At 38.7% G+C, this 18,073-nt stretch overlaps 1 pseudogene; it reads left to right on the top strand.

The window, feature by feature from the left end:
- The first annotated feature begins 16,364 nt into the window (after positions 1 to 16,364).
- Positions 16,365 to 17,209, top strand: LOC122703021 (annotated as a pseudogene).
- Positions 17,210 to 18,073: the final 864 nt, after the last annotated feature.

Genomic DNA, 18,073 nt, shown 5'->3' with positions numbered 1-18,073 from the left:
GAACTGAAACTTGCCCCCACAAAAACTTGTACATAAATGTTTATAGCATCATTATTCATAATAGACAGAAGTGGGAACCCAAAAGTCCATCAGTGAATGAATGGATAAACAAAATGTGATATATCTATACAGTAGACTATTATTCAGCCATAAAAAGGGATGAAAAATGGATTAATCTATTTTTCAGATGAAAAAATGCTAGAACATGAATGAACCTTAAAAATAATATGCTAAATGAAAAACATAGACAGAAAAGGCATATATTATATGATTTCCAACTCTGTATTACTCAGGGCTCTCCAGAGTAGAAATTGGCTCAAACAAGTGTGGGGCCTGGTGAGTATAAAACTAGCTGGTAGGCTAGAGATTCAGAGAAGAGTTGAGTTGTAGGCTTGAGTCCAAACCAGAATTCCCTCTTCCTCCAGGGACTCAAGCTTTTTTTCTCTAAGGTCTTCAAATGATTGAACGAGTGACTGGTAATGAGTATGGGCTTTCTTTCTGAGATGATATAAATATTCTGGAATTAGGCAGTGATGATGGTTACACAACTCTGAAAATATTAAAAAGCCACTGAAATGTATACTTTAAAAATGTGAATTTTATAGTATGTGAATTATATCTCAGGTTATGACCAACCTAGACAGCATATTTGGAGAAGGCAATGGCACCCCACTCCAGTACTCTTGCCTGGAAAATCCCATGGATGGAGGAGCCTGGTAGGCTGCGGTCCACGGGGTCGCTAAGAGTTGGACACGGCTGAGCGACTTCACTTTCACTTTTCACTTTCATGCATTGAAGAAGGAAATGTCAACCCACTCCAGTGTTCTTGCCTGGAGAATCCCAGGGATGGGGGAGCCTGGTGGGCTGCCGTCTATGGGATCACACAGAGTCAGACACGACTGAAGTGACTTAGCAGCAGCAGCAGACAGCATATTAAAAAACAGAGACATTACTTTGCCAAGAAAGGTCCATCTAGTCAAGGCTATGGTTTTTCCAGTGGTCATGTATGGATGTGAGAGTTGGACTATAAAGAAAGCTGAGCACAGAAGAATTGATGCTTTTGAACTGTGGTGTTGGAGAAGACTCTTGAGAGTCCCTTGGACTAAAAGGAGATCCAACCAGTCCGTCCTAAAGGAGATCAGTCCTGAGTGTTCATTGGAAGGACTGATGCTGAAGCTGAAACTCCAATACTTTGGCCACCTGATGCGAAGAGTTGACTCATTGGAAAAGACCCTGATGCTGGGAAAGATTGAGGGCAGGAGGAGAAGGGGACAACAGAGGATGAGATGGTTGGATGGCATCACTGACTCAATAGACATGGGTTTGGGTGGACTCCAGGAGTTGGTGATGGACAGGGAGGCCTGGCGTGCTGCAGTTCATGGGGTCACAAGGAGTCGGACACGACTGAGCGACTGAACTGAACTGAACTGAACTGAAAGGTGTTTTAAAAATTCTTTTAAAATTTTTAAATTTTAAAATTTTTAAAAGCAGAAGTTTTTATAAATATAAACAAGCCTATTCTAAAATTTATTGGAAAGACAAAGGATCTAAAATGTCTAAGACAATTTTGAAACAGAAGAACTTGAAGGAAACAGTATCCAGTCTTAAGATTTGTATAAAGCTATAGTGATCAAGACAGCAACCATGAATTCAGTCCTGATTCCTAAGATAAAGGGATTTTAATAAGAGGAAAATTTTTTAATCTAAAAATTTTTTGTCATTTTTATTCAATTATTTATATTTTCCCATTTCCAAAAAAGAATTTTAGTCACCTTACCAAAATAAATACAGTATTGAATGAAGAAAAGACAAGTGAAAACACAAAATTAAAAGTCTAAAAGTCACTTAAAAGTAATACACAAACATAAAAACTATAAGATACTCTCCACCTCTAGAATTACAAGTAGATTTAGCTAAGAGCTTTTCTAGAAGCCAGTCCACCAAAAGAAAAGTCAGTGGCATGCTCATCGTATTCATAAAAAATAAAAGCAGATACTCAGGAGAGAATATTGTTTCCTGATTTTGCAATTTGAGAGAACATTCTCCCATTTAGGAAAACACAGTTGTGTGGGGGCAGTAGAGTGTAAAATATTGACAGCCTTGGAGACAGCAGCTTCAGCAGTGACAAGAAGTAGCATTGATGGCACAAACATCAACAATTTGACACCAGATATTGGCAGCCTGGGAGCAGAGATCAATGAGAGTCAGCAGCCAGCAGGGGTGTGGCCTTCAGTTTGCCTCTGAAAAGAGAAGAGCAAGAACAGAAATGTCAAGGCAGCCAAGAGAACAAATTCACAGAACACTTGTGATATACCACATAGATTCCAAGAACTCTTTACATGGAAACAGAGGTCTTAGAATATGGGGAGAAGAGAGAGAGAAATATTGCTATGTGACTATTATTCAGGTTCTCAGAGCACCAATGTGATAGGTTTTTCTTTTCATTTTTTTATAAGATCAACCCATATATCTCTTTTAAAAAATTAAATAGAAGAGTAGAATTCTGACCCTTTGAGCCTTATTCTCAAATTCCCACTTCTTTTTAAAATTTATTTTTAAATTTTATTTTAAATTTTATTTTTTATTTATTTGACTGTGCTGGGTCTTAGTTGCAGCATGTGAGATTTACTTCTGATCAAACCCCAGCCCCCTGAATTGGGAGCATGGAGTCTTAGCCACTGGACTACCAGAGAATTTCCTTTCATTCCTCTTAAGCAATTCTTTTAGCTATTATGGTAAATGAAGATTTATCTGTCTTAAATAATCTCCCTCAAATATATTTGCTCACATATATTTCTGCATATCCATTTACCAAATTAGTTACATTGGCATTTTTATTTAAATAAATGTTTATTATTTATATTATTATAATTAGTTTATATTATTCACAGTTATGATAGTGTGTACTATGATAACATTTCATTCTTGAACAACTTTTGTTTTTCCCAATATTGATAACTGCCTTGGGCTCTTTTGGTTACTTGTTTGCTTTTTCCCATGTCAAAATCAGTAATTCAACTCCAAAACTATCCAATAGAACTAAAAAATCATTTCAGAACACATTAAAATACCTCAGATACTCTACATGTAGTTTTCTCCCTGGAAATATCCATCTTGGAACCCTCTTATCTATACTGGTTGCTCACTAGGTTTACTGCCCAGCTATCATCCTGAAATTTCCCAGCACTAAAATCCTGGGAGTTCTTTCCCCCTTGCTTATATGTCAGATCTTCTGTTTCCTGGATACTATGCCTTTCTTTTTCCTGGCTTCTTCCTTTTTCACATCACTTAGTGTTTCTGAACAAAAGTGTCATTATTTAACCTTCCTTACCAGGGTGATAATTTGCCTAGGTATAAAATTGTAGATTGGAAATAATTGTTCTTCAGAATTTTAAGGCACTGCTCCATTTTTCCTCCAGACTAACCCAATGTTCTTGTTTCATTTGCTTGTTTTCTGAGTCCCGAATTGCTTCTCCTGTCTTTGAATTTTTGTTATGGTTTGTTTGTTCTTTTGCTGTTGGTTGTCTTTGTCTCTCTTGCTTAACTCTGTTTCAACTATCTAGTGATCTTTTGTTGTTCATTCATATTTCAAAATAAGGCTCTAAAACACTGAAAGATTGTGTGCCAGACTTTCACCTGGTGAGCTTCACTGTGGAATGATGAAGCATATATGTTAAAACTTTCTAATTTTCTATATAGCTACTTTTTCCAGAGGAAAAAATCTTGAATCTTCTGGTTGGTGGGTGCTAGGGAATAAAGCTGTCATCCTTCTGGTTTTCAGCTTTGTGAGCATGGAGAAACTCAAGAGAATGAGTGGAAGGTCATCCTGCACCATATGGACTTTGTCATTCTTTATAGTATGATGCTTCTGCTTTGCCTACCACTGTGCTTGTCCCTGAATTGGAACCTGCCTTTTCAATTTATAGATCAAGCCTCCAGTCTTTGCTTTGGGCACTGGAGATAATCAGTATGTTATATCAAAGAAAATAAGAGTCAGATACTTTTGCATAGGAAAAGATATTGGGAAAAAAAGAATATTTAACAGCTAAATACAGCAGATTGAACATATGGCACTTATTTCTGTTGCCTCTAGAAACTCTGCTAAAATGAGAATAAAATTCTTGAAATGAATAAATACAGTAAAGGAAGAACATAGACAGTAATGAAGCAGTCAGAGTTCTGGCAGAAAACTAGTTGGCACACCCAAAGGAAAACTGAATAAAATTTAATAAGGAAACTATTTACAAAGGTGTGGGCAGGATTAAAAGAACCAGTAAGGGACGGTGAAGTACGCTGGGGGGGGCTATCACCATCTTTATGCCTGGAGGGGAATGTGGAAAGTGGACTTTTTATGTTAGCTCACAGATTAAGTCTCAATAGATTTTAAAAGATTGATATCATACAAAGTATCTTCTCTATCATAGCTTTATCACAAATAAAACTGGAAAATTCACAAATTTGAGGAAATCAAATAATATACTCTTAACAACCAAGAGGTCAAAGAAGAAATATCGAGGGAAATTAGAAAGTACTCAGAAAAGAATGAAAATAAAAACACAACATACCAAAACTTACAGGTGTAGTGAAAGCATTGCTAAAGGGGGGGAAAAAAAAACAAGAAAGATCTCAAAACAATAACATAACTTTACAATTTAAGGAACTAGAAAAAGAAGAACTAAACTCAAAGTTAGCAGAAAAAAGGAAACAACAACGATAAGGGCTTCCCTGATGGTTCAGATGGTAAAGAATCTGTCTGCTAGTACAGGAGATGTAAGTTAGATCCCTGATACTAGAAGATCCCACATACTATGGAGGGGCTAAGCCCATGCACCACAACTATTGAGCCTGTGCCCTAGAGGCCAGGAGTCACAACTACTGAGCTCACGTACCACGACTCCTGAAGCCCACATGCCCTAGAGCCTGTGCTCAGCAACAGGAGAAGCCACTGCAATGAGAAGCCCTCACACTGCCACTAGAGAATAGCCCATGCTCACTGCAACTGGAAAAAAAGCCTGTGCAGTAACAAAGATCCAGCACAGCCAAAAATAAATAAATAAACTTTAAAAAAGAAATAAAAATTGAAATATTACCAATTCTACAGAAATAAAAAGGATTGTAACAGAACACTATGAACCACTGTATGCCAATAATTTGGATCAGTTAGTCAATCAGTTCAGTTGCTCAGTCATGTCTGACTCTGTGACTCCATGGTCTGCAGCACGCCAGGCTTCCCTGTCTATCACCAGCTCCCAGAGCTTGCTCAAACTCATATTCATCAAGTCAGACATAATATAATTTGGATAATCTAAATTAAATGGACAAATTCCTACAAACACAAAATGAACCAAGAGTAAATCACAAAGAAATAGAAAAATCTGAATAAACCCATAACTAATAAGGATGTTGAATTAGTAATCAAATATATGACAAAATCCCTAGACCTGATGACTTCATTGGTTAATTCTATAAAACATTTAAAGAAGAATTAATGCCAATATTTCTCAAACTTTTCCCAAAAACTGAATGAAGGGAAACTTCCTAACTCATTCTATGAGGTCAGCATTACCCAGATACCAAAGTCAGACAAAGACACTGCAAGAAAAAACAGCAGACCAACATCCCTTATGAATGGATGCAAATATTCTCAACAAAACACTAGTAAACCAAATTCAGCAGAATATCAAAAGGATTATATACCATGACTAAGTGGAATTCATTCCTGGAATCCAAAGATGATTCAACATGTGAAAATCAATGTAACATAGTACATTAACAGAATGAAGGAAAGCCACATAAACACTTCAACTGATGCAGAAAAAGCATTTGACAAAATTGAACACCATTTCATGATAAAAACACTCAACAAACCAAGAACAGAAGACAACAAATTTCATATAATAACCACATATGAAAACACATAGTGAAAATCATACTTAATGGTGAACGTCTGAATGCTTTCCCTCAAAGATCAGGAAAAAGACAAAAACACCTGCTCTTGCCACCTCTGTTCAACACAGTACTGGAAGATCTAGCAGATAAATTAGGCAAGAAGAAGAAACAAAAGGCACTCATATTGGAAAGGAAGAAATAAAATTATCCCTTTGCAGATGATATGATCTCATATGTAGAAACCCTAAAGACTCCACAAAGAAACTGTTGTAACAAACAAATTCAACACAGTGGCAGGATGTAGTGTCAACACACAAAAATCACTTGCATTTCTATATACTACAATAAACAATCTGAAAAAAAAATACACAAGCAGTCCCATTTACAACAGCATCAGAAAGAATAAAATACTTAGAAACTAACTTAACCAAGGAGGTGAAAGGCTTGTAACAATACAGTGAAAACCACAAAACATTACCGAAGGAAATTAAAGATATAAGTAAATGGAAATAATCTATGTCCATGGATTGATAGACTTAATATTGCTAAAATGTCAATAATACCTAAAGTAATCTACAGATTCAGTGCAATCCCTATCAAAATCCCAATGACACTTTTCAAAAAATAGAAAAATTCATCCTAAAATTCATATGACGCCTCAAAGGACATTGCAAAGCCAAAAAAATCTTGAAAAAGAAGAATAAAGCTGAAAGAGCCACAACTTCTGATTTCAAAACATATTGTAAAGCTACAGTAATCAAACTCATGTGATATTGCATAAAGACAAACATAGAGACCAATGGAATTGCATAAAACCTAGGAAAAAAATCCTCACTTATATGATCAAGTAATTTTTGACAAGGGTGCCAAGACAATTCAATGAGGAAAATACAGTCTTTTCAATAAATTATGCTGAGAAAACTGGATACCCACATGCAGAAAGAATAAAGTTGAAACTTTACCTAATCCCATATATAAAAATTAACTCAAAATGAATGAAAGACATAAGGTGTAAGACTCCAAACTATAAACCCTTAAAAGGAAACAGCTAGAAGCTTTACAATAGTGAATTTGGCAATGATTTATTGGCTATGACACCACCAAAGGCAACAAAATAAAAAAATAGGCAAACTAGACTTTATGAAAATTTTAAAATGTTGTGTATCAAAAGACGTATCAACACAGTTAAAAGGTAACCCACAATTGGACTTCCCTGCCAGTCCAGTGGTTAAGACTCTGCACTTTCACTGCAAGGGGCATGGGTTCAATCCCTGGAAAGGGAACTAAGATCACAAATGCCATTCAGTGCAACTATTAAAAAAAAAAAAAAAAGGCAACTCACAGAATGAGGGAAATTTTACAAAACTCCATCTGATAAAGGATTACTATCCAGAATATACAGAGAACTCCTATAACTCAACAACAAAACCCCAATTCAAAAATGGGAAAAGGCCTTGAATAGACATTTCTCCAAGAAGATATACAAATGGTCAATGACATGAAAAGATGCTCAATATCACTAATCAGTAGGAAAATGCAAATGAAATCCACTGAGATACCACCTCATATCCACTAGGATGGTAACTAACAAAAAAGAGAAAATGACCAGCACTGGCCAGGATGAGGGAGTGTAAAATGGTGCAGTAAAAACAGTCTAACAAAAAGTTAAACTAGAACTACCCCCAAGACTGTATAGTTCTATTTTTAGTCATATACTCAAAAGTATTGAAAACAGGGACTCAAGCAGATACTAGCATGCCAATGTTCATTGCAGTACTATTCACAATAACTGCGAGATGGAAATAACCTAAATATCCCTCAATAAATGAAAGGATAAATGAACCGTGATATAAATACAGTGGGTATTCCTTATCCATGAAAAGGAATGGGGTTCTGATACATGCTACAGCATGAAAGAACCTTGAAAACACTATGCTAAGTAAAATAAGTCAGACACAAAAGGAAAAATGCTGAATGATTCCACTTGTATGAAATATCTAGAATAAGCAAATTCATAGAGACAGAAAGTAGACCAGAAATTACCAGGGTATAGGAGGAAAGGGACTGGATGCCACGATCTTAGCTTCCTGAATGTTGAGTTTTAAGCCAACATTTTCACCCTTCTCTTTGACTTTCATCAAGAGGCTCTTTAGTTCTTCACTTTCTGCCATAAGGGTGGCGTCACCTGCATATCTGAGGTTATTGATATTTCTTCCAGGAATCTTGATTCCAGCTTGTGCTTCATCCAGCCCAGCATTTCTCATGATGTACTCTGCTTGTAAGTTAAATAAGCAGGGTACAGCCTTGATGTACTCCTTTCCTGATTTGGCACTAGTCTGTTATTCCATGTCCAGTTCTAACTGTTGCTTCTTGACCTGCATACAGATTTCTCAGAAGGCAGGTCAGGTGGTCTGGTATTCCCATCTCTTTCAGAATTTTCCACAGTTTATTGTGATCCACACAGCATGGCAAATAGATGGAAAAACAATGGAAACAGGGACAGACTTTATTTTGGGGGGCTCCAAAATCATTGCAGATGGTGACTGCAGCCATGAAATTAAAAGACGCTTGCTCCTTGGAAGAAAAGTTATGACCAACCTAGACAGCATATTAAAAAGTAGAGACACTACTTTGCCAACAAAGGTTCATCTAGTCAAGGCTATGGTTTTTCCAGTGGTCATGTATGGATGTGAGAGTTGGACTATAAAGAAAGCTGAACACAGAAGAATTGATGCTTTTGAACTGTGGTGTTGGAAAAGACTTGAGAGTCCTTTGGACTGCAAAGAGATCTAACCAGCCCATCCTAAAGGAAATCAGTCCTGAATATTCATTGGAATGTCTGATCCTAAAGCTGAAAGTCCAACACTTTGGCCACCTGATATGAAGAACTGACTCGTTGGAAAAGACACTGATGCTGGGAAAGACTGAAGGCAGGAGGAGAAGGGGACGATAGAGGATGAGATGGTTGGATCGCATCACCGACTGTATGGACATGAGTTTGAGTAAGCTCTGGGAGTTGGTGATGGACAGGAAAGTCTGGCGTGCTGCAGTCCATGGGGTTGCAAAAAGTTGGACATGACTGAGCAACTGAACTGAATTTAGGGAAAATGGGGAGGATAAGGAGTTACTGCTTAATGGGTACAGAGTTTCTGACTGAGGTAATGAGAAAGTTTTGAAAATAGATTGTGGAGGTGACTGCACAACACTGAGAATGTAATTAATGCCACTGAATTGTACTTAGTAAATGGTTAAAATGGTAAGCATTTTGTTATATATATTTTACCATAATGAAAGTAAAAACCTATGAAAGAAAGTAAGGAAGTGAAATCACTCAGTTGTGTCTGACTCTTTACGACCCCATGGACTGTAGCCCACCAGGCTCCCCCGTCCCTGGGATTCTCCAGGCAAGAACACTGGAGTGGGTTGCCATTTCCTTCTCTAGGGCATGAAAGTGAAAAGTGAAAGTGAAGTCCATATGAGGTCACCACAAAACACAGAGCAGGGCTCCTCACTTGCTTCATGCAGGGCGTGTCATTTATTCACACAAGCATGCTGTAGAGTCAGTAAAGTACGGCAGAAAACATGTTTGTTAGGAGAACAAAGAACTAGAGCTCCAAGCCTCCTTACCTTAACCTATGGGAAATAGAAAAAAGGGTGAAATTAAGGTCTCTATGCATTATTTATTATCCCATGTCTACTGCCTTTCTCCAGATTAATAATTAAATATTTGCTTAGAACTGCTCTGGCGGTTCAGACTGTAAAGAATCTGCCTGCAATGCGGGAGACCTGGGTTCAATCGCTGGGTTGGGAAGATCCTCTGGAGGAGGGCATGACAACCCACTCCAGTATTCTTGCCTGGAGAATCCCCATGGACAGAGGAGCCTTGCAGGCTGCAGTGCACGGGGTCTCAAAGAGTTGGACACGACTGAGTGACTAAGCAGAGGGCATGCCATTATTTATTATCCCAAGTCTACTGCCTTTCTCCAGATTAATAATTAAATATTTGCTTAGAACTGTAGTTTACAAGATTTACATGGGAGTTGGATGTAAAATATTCTGGCAGTACCATACTTGTTTGGGAAACTCTGGCATACAAGGTAGTTTCTTAAAGTACAGTCTGAGGATCACCAGCATCAGAATTACCTTAGGATGCTGATAAAATGCAGATTCTTGGCTCCAACCAAGATCTACCAAAATAGAAGTTTTAGAGTAAAGCTTATGAACCTGCATTTTAACTATCCTTCCAAAGAGAAACTATGGTTAGATTTTAGGCAATCGTATTTATGTGAGGCTTCCTAAATTTGGACAGAAGGCCTGTGCCTGATAGTTCCCTGGAATTTTGGATAGAAGAAATTTTGAAGACTTCAAGACTTCAAGAAGTTCAAGATAGAACACTTGAAAGACTTGGGCTAAATTAACCCAACTTCGGAGTTGCTGAAGGAGTGAATAAGACTTCTTTATCTAGACTGAAGAGAATAAAATTTTAAAAGGGAAAAGGTAACCATTTTCTACATATTTGAGGTTTATATTCAAGAGCTTGAATAACAGAAAGGTGTTAGCTGTGTTCTGTTTTCAGGGTGAAAAAACTGGCATGCAATAGTATTATACTGTGCTCATTGTGCATGCAACTCCGGGTCTGATTATGGCATCATACAGCGTGATTTTAAATGAGACCCAGAATAGGGGAATGCCTTCTTATGTAGTGTATAGCACTGATTTTCAAACCACAGTGTGCATTAGAATTGCCTCACCTTCCTCATGCCCCCCCCACCCCAGAAATTCTGATTCAGAAGGCTTAAAGCAGGACCCAGAAGTCTTCATTAAAAAATAAATACACCCAAAAAATAAATAAATAAATAAATAAATACATAAATAACTCTAGGATATTCTTATGCAGATGGCCCATACTTGGAAAAACACTTGAGTTGCACTTGGTATGTCCTGAAATAGCTCTCTGGCTTCCTGGGTAGAATATTAACGGAACACTTGTAAAAAGGACTGAACTACCCATTTTATGAGTCCTAAGCAGTGAGCTAGCAAGGACTGAAGAATCAGCAACACGTAGGTAGAGGCTGGACACTTCTGATACTTGGTTAAGCTCCTCGGAGAGGGAAAGCAACACTCTATAGTCTTCCTGACTTTTAACAGTAAAACAATAGCAGTAACAATAAACCCACCCCAACCCCCCCACCACACACACAAATTTGCCAGTCAGTGGTGGATGCACACTTTACCCACTAGGGGGAGCCCAAGGATTTCCACACACAAGCTTCATCCCCTGGGGGAGGAAATCTGATACAGGCCAAGGACATTTGGGGACTTTATTGCTAAGGAAGGAGCAAAGAATGAAAGGATCTAAAAAGCTAAAAGCCCTTGCTTACATGCAGAATGTCCTTTCTTTCTGGCTGCCATTCAAATCTTTGCATCTTAAAAAGTAGTGCTCTGAGGCAGCCTAGGCCAGATTTGCCAGGATTGTTAAAGAAGAAATTATTCTAACAATACCACACTGTATACTTCAAAGTTGCAAAGTATACTTCAAAGTTGCAAAGTTCAAAGTTCTCAGTACTCGTTCCCCCACCCCCCCAAAAGGTACTGTGTGAAATTAACCTTATTGTGGTAATCATTTCACAATGTATTCGTGAATCAAATCACTATGTCGTACACCTTAAACCTGCACAAGGAAAGTGTCATTTGTATTTCAATAAAGTTGGAAAAAGAACAAGTTATTCTGACACTTTTTTTAAATGGTAAGGAAAACTTTATTCAAGACTATTGCAGCAGATGTCAAGATTATTCCAATGGGGAAAGAGATCAGGCTCAACTCTGAATATAGTACAAATGGGGATTCACAGCCAAGGAGCAGAAAGGGGAGATCAGTGGATAGAAAACTCAGTGGATGGAAAATTATTAAAAGGAGAAATCAAATGTAGGGATCTTGGTAAACTGACTTAGCAGGATTCTGTCTGAAAGCTGGCCAAGGACTTAGGAACATCAAAGGTAAGGGGTGAAGAATTTGATCAGATATTGAGAGTTATCAGGTATTAAAGAGACTTGAGAGTCTGAACTAATCCGTCAGGATTCTTGTGAAAACTAGGCTATGCAGGCCTGGGCCTATTTGCTGCTGTTGTTCAGTCGTTCAGTTGTGTACAACTTCTTGCGACCCCATGAATTGCAGCATGCCAGGCGTCCCTGTCCTTCACTATCTCCCAGAGTTTGCTCAAACTCATGTCCATTGAGTCAATGATGCCATCCAACCATCTCATCCTCTCTTGTCCCCTTCTCCTGCCTTCAATCTTTCCCAGCATCAGGGTCTTTTCCAATGAGTAGGCTCTTCATATCAGGTGGCCAAAGTTTTGGAGCTTCAGCGTCAGTCCTTCCAAAGAATATTCAGGGTTGATTTCCTTTAGAGTTGACTGGTTTGATTTCCTTGCAGCCCAAAAGACTCTCAAGAGTCTTCTCCAGCACCATATTTCAAAAGCATCAATTCTTTGGTGCTCAGCCTTCTTTCTGATTCAACTCTCACAGCCATACATGACCAATGGAAAAACCATAGCTTTGACTATGTGGACCTTTGTTGGTATGTGATGTCTCTGCTTTTTAATATGCTGTCTAGGTTTGTCATAGATTTTCTTCCAAGGAGCAAACATCTTCTAATTTCATGGCTGCAGTCACCATCTGCAGTTATTCTGGAGCCTAAGAAAATAAAGTCTGTCACTGTTTCCATTTTTTCTCCATCTATTTGTCATGAAGTGGTGGGACCAGATGCCATGGTCTTAGTTTTTTGAATGTGTATGTGTATGTGTATGCATGTGCATGTGTGCTCAATTGCTCAGTCATGTTCAACTTTTTACAACCCCATGGACTGTAGCCCGCCAGGCTCCCCTGTCCTTGGAATTTTTCAGGCAAGAATACTGGAGCAGGTTGCCATTTGCTACTCCAGAGAATCTTCCTGACCCAGGGATTGAATCTGTATCTCTTGCATCTCTTGCATTGGCAGGTGGATTCTTTACCACTGTGCCACCTGGGAAGCCTATATACACACACACACACACACACACACACATGTATATATATACACCTATACATATATATATATATATGTGATATATGTGTGTATATATACACACAAACACACACATACATACATACAGTGGAATATTAGCCATTTAAAAAATGAAATAATACCATTTATAGCCACATGGATGGACCTAGAGATGATCATACTAAACCAAGTGCTAATGGCAGAAGAGAAAGACAAATACTACATTACATCTTGTGGAAAAACCTGAACAAACTTGTTGACTAACTCAATACCATGTATCACTTATAAGTGGTATCTAAAGTACAACACAAATGAACATATCTATGAAACAGAAATAGACTCTCAGACTGAAAACAGACTTGTGGCTGCCAAGAGGGAAGGAAGAGGGGTGGGGAGGGGAGGATTAGGAATTTACGATTAGCAGATGCAAACTATTATATGTAGGAAGAATAAACAACAAAGTCCTGCTATATAGCACATGGAACTGTATTCAATATCCTGTGATAAACCATAGTGGAGAAGAATACGTATATATGCATAACTGAGTCATTTTGCAGCATACTAGAGATAACACAACACTGCAAATCAACTATACTTCAATAAAATTTAAAATAAAAGTAGTATATTTTGAACTGAAATAAGATCATAACATGTGCTTTGCAATCTATTTTATCCAAATGATAAATCATGAATGTTCTGCTTTATAGCCTTCAAATACACAGGTTTGCTTTTCATAAAACTTTTATACTTCTGGGAAAAAGATGGCAGTTTGAGAAGACATGGCTGATTCCTCTCCTTCCCTTTTCTTCTACCCTACCAAAATGACTAAAGAAATGTAAAATAAAGAACAATCCGTGTCAGTACTGAGATAGAGAAAAGCATCCAAATATCAGATATTTTGAGGAATTTTACTAGATTTAGGGCAGCTGATATTAAAGAACACATAGGTAGGTTTGCCAGATTTAGCAAATAAAAATACAGGGTGCCCAGTTCAATATGAACTTCAGATACCAATATATAATAAATAATTTTTAGTATAAAAACTATACTACTGGCTCAGGCAATATTTGTTGTTTATCTAACATCTGAATTTACTGGGCATCCTGTATTCTGTCTGGTGATCATACTCAGAGCCCATTCACAGCTTCCCTGAAGAAACTTCAAGACCAGGAAGGAAGGAAGGAGAGAAGAAAGAAAGAAGGGGGGGAGGGTGAGACAGAGAGGGGTGTTAACAGTTTAGATTTGGAGGGACAAGCACTGGGATTGACAGGCATGGTGAGGTTGACTGGAAAAGCTGTATTTAGGGTTCCAATTAGTTGTTAAGGATCCTGTGGGCCGTAGTGGCCTTACGCTCCAAAGCTGTCAATGATACTAAGTTGTAGAAAGCCTAAGGTAGGAAAATGGGCCCTCTCACACACTGCTAGTGGATGAATAATTTTAAAGCAGTTTTTCTAGAGAACAATTTGGCTATCTGTCAAACTCTATCAAAAGCTTTAAAACATGTATACACTTTAACTTATCAATATCACTTCCAGGAATTTATTCTAAAGAAACTGTGTGATCTTTAGAGTATTGTTCATAATAACAAAGAAATGGGCACAACTTAAATGAGAAACAGTAGGGGAATGTTCAAGTTATGGTATGTCTACACAGTAAGAAATATACTATGCAGTCATTAAAAATGATTCCATAGATTATTTATTGACAGGAAGACTTTTTTTCACAGTATAATTTTTTTTTAAAGCCAAGCTACAAAACTGCATTATGATAAGATACTATTTTTGAAAGAATATAGATATTTAAATATATACACACTTTATGCATAAAGAATGACTGAAAGGGTATATACTAAATGTTACCAGTAGTTTTCTCTAATTAATTGAATATGGGTGGTTAGTGTTTTCTTTTCACTTATTATCTATTTTATATATTTTCTTCAAAATATTTATTACCAGGGTTAATGTTTTTAAGTTTTAAAAACTTTCTGATTGGTGATTTTATACTTTTGAGTAATTATAAAACAAGATTGCAATTATAAAATAGGCTTTAACATTAAGGAGAATGTAGTCCAGATAAATCAACACTGAGTTTCAACTGGATGCCAGGCCCTGTGATACAAGCTGGGGATAGACAGGAGTTGGACACACTCTCCGCCCCCGCCCACCCTTCCCCCGCCTGCCAAGAGTCTAAAGTCCACATTCTTTGGGGGAGGTTCCTCGGTTCTTGGCCTTGCTGGCTCCAAAAACTGAGAATAGCATTGAAACAAGTATACTATCAAGGATGAAACAGATCACCAGCCCAGGTTGGATGCCTGAGACAAGTGCTCAGGGCTAGTGCACTGGGAAGACTCAGAGGGATCGGATAGGGAGGGAGGCGGGAAGGGGGATTGGGATGGGGAACACATGTAAATCCATGGCTGATTCATGTCAATGTATGGCAAAAACCACTACAATAATGTAAAATAATTAGCCTCCAACTAATAAAAATAAATAAAAATGAAAGGAAAAAAAAACCCATTTGTCAGCCCATTCAAGATCACCCCTCGTTTTAACCAAATTCACAGAAGTTGATGAACAAACTAAGATAATGTATTAATTTGTGCTGAGAATTATCACAGTCACATGGGCTAGGATAATCCTCTAAGCATGACCAAAACATTTTTCACCCTTATGGGGTGAACTACATAGGGAACCAAAATATGATTAGCATCTTGTTTATTGAGATTGGAATCATACCAGGGGCAGGCCGTAACTTAAAAGTCCAATGAGACCTGGTGTTAGTACGCTTCTCCTCAATAAACATGGCCCTGCCAATGAAATTACCGCACAATTGCACTCATCTCACACTCTAGTAAAGTAATGCTCAAAATTCTCCAAGCGAGGCTTCATTGTGAACCATGAACTTCCAGATGTTCAAGCTGGACTTAGAAAAGGCAGAGGAACCAGAGATCAAATTGCCAACATCTGTTGGATCATCAAAAAAGCAAGAGAGTTCCAGAAAAGCATCTATTTTTGCTTTATCGACGATGCCAAAGCCTTTGACTATGTGGATCACAACAAACTGTGGAAAATTCTTAAAGAGATGGGAATACCAGACCACCTGACCTGCCTTCTGAGAAATCTGCATGCAGGTCAAGAAGCAACAGTTAGAACTGGACAGGAATAACAGACTGGTTCCAAATCGGGAAAGGAGTACATCAAGGCTGCATAATGTCACCCTGCTTATTTAACTTATATGCAGAGTACATCATGAGAAATGCTGGACTTCATGAAACACAGGCTGGAATCAAGATTGCCAGGAGAAATATCAATAACCTCAGATATGCAGATGACACCACCCTTATGGCAGAAAGTGAAGAGGAACTAAAAAGCCTGTTGATGAAAGTGAAAGAGAAGAGTGAAAAAGTTAGCTTAAAACTCAACATTCAGGAGTGGGAACAGGCCCTGGGCCCAGAATTTGGGCGCCCGCTGCTCGAAAGCGGCCTGCGCCATGGCCACCTCCGCCGCCTCCTCGGAGCATTTCGAGAAACTGCACGAGATCTTCCGCGGCCTCCATGAAGACCTACGAGGGGGTGCCTGAGCGGCTCCTGGGGATGGCAGGAACAGAAGAGAAGAAGAAGTTGATCAGAGATTTCGATGAAAAGCAACAGGAAGCAAATGAAACGCTGGCAGAGATGGAAGAGGAACTACGTTACGCTCCCCTATCTTTTCGTAACCCTATGATGTCTAAGCTTCGAACCTACCAAAAGGACCTTGCTAAACTCCATCGGGAAGTGAGAAGTACGCCTTTGACAGCCACTCCTTGGGCCCGAGGAGACATGAAATATGGTACATACGCTGTGGAGAATGAGCATATGAATTGGCTACAGTCTCAAAGGACATTGCTTCTGCAAGGCACTGACAGCCTGAACTGGGCCACCCAGAGTATTGAGCGTTCTCATCGTATTGCCGCAGAGACTGACCAGATTGGCTCAAATAATAGAAGAGCTGGGGGAGCAACGTGACCAGTTGGAACGTACCAAGAGTAGACTGGTAAATACAAGTGAAAACTTGAGCAAAAGTCGGAAGATTCTCCGCTCAATGTCCAGAAAAGTGGCAACCAACAAGCTGCTGCTTTCCGTCGTCATCTTACTGGAGCTAGCCATTCTGGGAGGCCTGGTTTATTACAAATTCTTTCGCAGGCGTTGAACCTCCTACAGGGAAGGGTTTGTGGACCAGAACTGTGACTTTGTGAATGAATGGCCTTAGAGGTGTGGAAAAAATCTTATTGCTGCTGTGAACTAGCTGTTCAAGAAGGCACTGTGTAGCCAGACTGTGGGTGGAGGGAAGAAGACGGAAAACCACTGATATGTGAAGGAACAGCAATAAGACCAGTATGATATAGCAAGGTAATAAATGTCATTTATGACTTCTTCAAAAAAAAAAAAAACACAAAAACTCAACATTCAGAAAACTAAGATCATGGCATCTGGTCCCATCACTTCATGGGAAATAGATGGGGAAACAGTGGAAAAAGTGGCTGACTTTATTTTTTGGGGCTCCAAAATCACAGCAGATGGTGACTGCAGCCATGCAATTAAAAGATGCTTGCTCCTTGGAAGAAAAGTTATGAACAACTTAGACAGCATATTAAAAAGCAGAGATATTACTTTGCCAACAAAGGTCCATCTAGTCAAAGCTATGGTTTTTCCAGTAGTCATGTATGGATATGAGAGTTGGACTATAAAGGAAGCTGAGCGCCGAAGAATTGATGCTTTTGAACTGTGGTGTTGGAGAAGACTCGAGAAGACTCGAGAGTCCCTTGGACTGCAAGGAGATCCAACCAGTCCATCCTAAAGGAGATCAGTCCTGAATATTCATTGGAAGTTCTGACGCTGAAGCTGAAACTCCATTACTTTGGCCACCTGATGCAAAGAACTGTCTCATTGGAAAAGACCCTGATGCTGAGAAAGATTGAAGGTGGGAGAAGGGGATGACAGAGGATGAGATGGTTGGATGGCATCACTGACTCAATGGACATGAATTTGAGTAAGCTCCAGAAGGTGGTGATGGACAGGGAGGTCTGGTGTGCTGCAGTGTATGGGGTTGCGAAGAGTTGGACACGACTGAGTGACTGAATTGAACTGAACTGCCAATGAAACCT

Source organism: Cervus elaphus, chromosome 11 (genome assembly GCF_910594005.1).
Source record: "Cervus elaphus chromosome 11, mCerEla1.1, whole genome shotgun sequence".
In the NCBI taxonomy this organism is placed as follows: Eukaryota; Metazoa; Chordata; class Mammalia; order Artiodactyla; family Cervidae; genus Cervus; species Cervus elaphus.
This window is presented reverse-complemented; position numbering and strand designations above follow the sequence as displayed.